Source organism: Ictidomys tridecemlineatus, chromosome 11, assembly GCF_052094955.1.
Source record: "Ictidomys tridecemlineatus isolate mIctTri1 chromosome 11, mIctTri1.hap1, whole genome shotgun sequence".
In the NCBI taxonomy this organism is placed as follows: domain Eukaryota; kingdom Metazoa; phylum Chordata; class Mammalia; order Rodentia; family Sciuridae; genus Ictidomys; species Ictidomys tridecemlineatus.
In genome coordinates, this window is record NC_135487.1 from 101,528,907 (window position 1) to 101,532,941 (window position 4,035).

The 4,035-nt window shown below is 43.0% G+C and overlaps 1 pseudogene; it reads right to left on the reverse strand.

Moving 5' to 3' along the window:
* Positions 1 to 547: 547 nt before the first annotated feature.
* On the reverse strand, positions 548 to 2,199 carry LOC110597247 (dual specificity protein phosphatase 4 pseudogene; annotated as a pseudogene).
* Positions 2,200 to 4,035: the final 1,836 nt, after the last annotated feature.

Genomic DNA, 4,035 nt, shown 5'->3' on the forward strand with positions numbered 1-4,035 from the left:
TTATATAATTAATTATATAATATAGTGCACTTATATTACGTTAAGGGATATATTCAAGATATTTCCATAATTTATAAATTTTCCACGAAGGACAGAGACCTCTAGTTGGATTCTGCACAGCTAAAAAAAAAAATGGAGCCAGGAGGAAGGTGCAAATACAGCACAGAAGTATTCCAGTGGACACTGCCCCCACAACTTGTGCCACTTAACACCTTGCTGTCAGGAACCCAACTTCAAGGGACCCTACCGCCTGGATGCGCAGAGCACTTCCACTGGACACGTACTGACTTCAAAAGAACACAAATTACCTACATGCCTCTCCTACACCGAATTGCCCATATGCACATGTAGGTTTGTCTCACATGAATTCATCTCATTGAAGAATCAATGCCAATTGGAACTCTTACTTCAGATGAGACTGGGAAACTGCACTTGTCTATGCAGTAGTAGAAAACATGATAAATGGAGAAAAAGACATCTGCCATAGTAGACATTAGACTCATTATGTACTCTTGAAACAAATTTTATATTGTTCAGTCCCCACGAGGATCTTGCATCCCTTGCTGGCAGCAACCTTGGTTTTAGGGGTTAGGTGAGTGGCTCCGAGTGCTGGGGGAGGTAGTGCTGAGGCCGAGAAGGTCCAGCAGTCAGCTGAGGGCCGAGTGCACACCCAGGAAGATAGGGAAGCTGAAGACAAATTGTGAGGTAAGGGTGGGAGTGGGCTTGCAGCACCCCTAAGGGGCCTGAAGGGCTGGCGGGCCTGGAGGGGCAGGATGTGGCCAGCACCTGGGACAGCTGCTCCATGCAGCTCAAGGCCTTCTCCAGCCTCAGCTGCCCATTCCTTATTCCTGCTAAGCCAAGCAGATGGTAGCAGAGCACAGGATGCCCTCCTAGCAGTGCACCATCCCTGGACTGCGGTAGTCCTTTACCACACAGTCCTACTCCATGGCTTCCATGAACCAGGAGCCCATGTTGGACTTGTGGTTGTCTTCCACCAGATGCATTTCTACTGGTAGCATCCTTCCATGTGGTTTGGGCATTCGGAGGAGATATTCAACAGGGCTGTGATCCCTAAGGCATTCAGCATGTCTATCCAGGAAGCATTGTAGGCACCCTAGAAGTAGAAGAACCAAAGAATCTCCAAGGGACCCCTCTGCCTGGATGCGCAGAGCAGTTCCACTGGAGCTGCAGCCCAGGTGACAGGACTCAGTGGCACTGGTGGGATGTCTGCTGGGTCCTTGGTTTTGGAACAGAATTCTGGGTAAGCAGAGGAAAACTTCTCACAGTCACGTTTGAGCAAGCAGATGTCTGCTCACTGGGGCTTAGGATGGAGTGCCTGCACTACTAGGGTCATGGTGCAGTCCTCCCTGAGCCCTTGGCATGGGAGCTCCATTCAAAGTAGAGGATGACAGCCAAGTAGAGGCTAGAGAACAAGAGGCTTCCTCTTGGGCGTGCAGATTGGACTCCAGACTCATGGAGCCTTTTTTCCGCCTATTGTCCTGGGTGTTGTATCAAAGGAGGTGGACCTAACCTCCAATAGGAAAGGTGTGCAAAAAATCGAGCAGCAAGCGTTTACTGGTGCTGCCCAGCCCCAGGGTTGGAGGCTGCCCCTGCTGTCAGCCCAGCTGCAGCCACTCACTGCACCATCCACCCCGCTCCTCAACCCTTGGCAACCACCAGCTCCCAACCTCTGCCTTGGTGGTTCTCACTTAGCTTCATCAGCCTTTTGAGCACATTGCCACCCATCTCTCCCAGTTAATCAATCGTCACCATGGAGTGTAGGAACTGGGGCGATAGATAGTCATTTAGACCAGCCAGGCAACAGGAATGGGCGAACAAGGGTTAAGAGAAGGAGCCTTCAGAAGTGACCACCAACTTGGTCCCCTGAGGCTTGGGCGGCCAGACCCGTATTGGGTCACCTTCCTCATGCATGTTCAGGTTACATAGCAGTTCTAGCAGCCTCAGGTGCTTTGCATGAGCTTGCACTCACTAGGGGGTGTCAGCAGAAGTGTGTGTGTTGAAGGGAGAGTAGCACTGGCTCCTTCCTGTCATTGCCTCAAACGTGTTTTGCTGCTCCTGCACCTTGGGTTGCAGCCTGCTCATTGCTGCTCTTCCCCTAGCACCCGCCAGAGTTCTGGGCACTGCATCCACTTTTTCTTGGAGGAAGTTTGATAATTGGTTTGGCAAGATGCTTGTCATCTTTGTTGTCATTGAGATAATTGTTTTTCATATCATACATCATTACAAGAGTATACATAGTACTAAGTCATTGTAACATCATAGGATCAATTCAGATAACTTTTGTATTTGGTATTGCTCATTGTGCTTTTCTATCTTACTTGGTTTTGTCCTCATAAAGTTTAGTGAACTTTTTAAGAAATTTTTTTCTGTTTTCGTGTTTTTCTTTATGATGTCATCATTTTCTCCTGTCTTTATTTTTCCTGGAAAAAGATAATAAGGGTAGGCCCTTATTATCTTTTCCCATCCACTTTGTTCTAATTTCTTCCCTCTTGTTTTTTGTTTGTTTGTTTGTTTTTGTAACTAATCTAGGTGGATGATCAGAGTCAACATTTATTTTATCCATCCATATATCTTTTTCTAATGTAAGCAAGTTGAAGTAGAAGCAGTACTTTAAGAACTTAAGACGCATCCTGTTGCTGTTGATTGGTTGAATGTCAGTTATCTTGTGCTCAAAATTATTTCCAAATTTCCTTGTAAGTTTTATCTTTACCCCATATGTATACTTTACTAAAATGCTTTGGTTCATTTCAAAACTTTTGGTGATTTTTCACAAGGTTTACTTTGTTGACTCATCATTTAGTTCTGTTGTCAAATCATCTACTCTGAACAACATCCTTAATAAAATATGAGACTCCCTTTTTGCTTGTATTAGGTCACTTGCCAACACAGTGACAAAATACCTGAGATAAACAATTGAAAAGAAGGGAAGATGCATTTAAGATTTCCAGGAATCAAGGAAAAAGTGGGAATGTCCAAGAGTGCTGTCTGTACATGGGTCCACTGCCCAGAAACCCCAGCCCCTTTATGCTTTTCTTTCAACCCACTGTTCAGCCATGCACCTCCCAGGGAAGCAGGGCACCCATGCAAGGGCACAAGTGGCTTTTCTGAAAACAGTAAGCCTCACCCAATCATGGGGCTTTGAGACAGGCAGACAGGATGAACCATGCCAATGCAGGTTATGGTTCATGGAAGCACACGTAGTGAACCTGGGCCTGTTATTCTGGGTGAGAAAGAGCATTCTGACCTGATGGTGACATTGAGGCTTGAAGTCATTCATGGGTGAACAGAGATGTTTGTTGCCACGTAGCCTCTTCAAGGGCTTTAAAAATGCCCTCCTTTCTAGCCAAGTTTGAAAGGACCTCTAATCTGGCACTCAATGACAACACTGTTCAACAACACTGCAAATGAAGTAACTTTTTCCTTCCCTGCTCCCCCAGCTTTTCCCAAAGAAGTACATCCAATATTTACATGTACATTCTTATAATTACTTGTTTTTCCATATACTTATTAATTGGCTAATGTTTATGTGTAATTTGACTTGCATTCATATATCATTGGTATATTTGCATATATACATTTTTATATACATATATATATATCTGCTTTTACAAATTAAAAATGTGTCTTCCTAAATCTCACATTGAACCCTTCAGAATTTCAAAACATCAAAATTGCACATGTGCATTCTTAAAACATTCATATTTTTCAATATACTTATTCATTCCCTAACCCTAACTACATACAAAATTTAGTACTAACCATAGTTTTACCCCTATAACTACCCTACATTCAGATAAAAGCATATATTCTTATATGAATACTCATATTTATATTTACATACACATTTATCACTTATATTTGCAGAAGTGTTATTATATATACATATATAAAATTTATCTTTGCATTTGCATATTAAAAATTTGTATTTATATTTCATATTAACCCTTCCCTATTTCAAAACATATAGTTATGTTAATTTTTATGCAAATGTTACCATGCACATTCTTAGGTGTA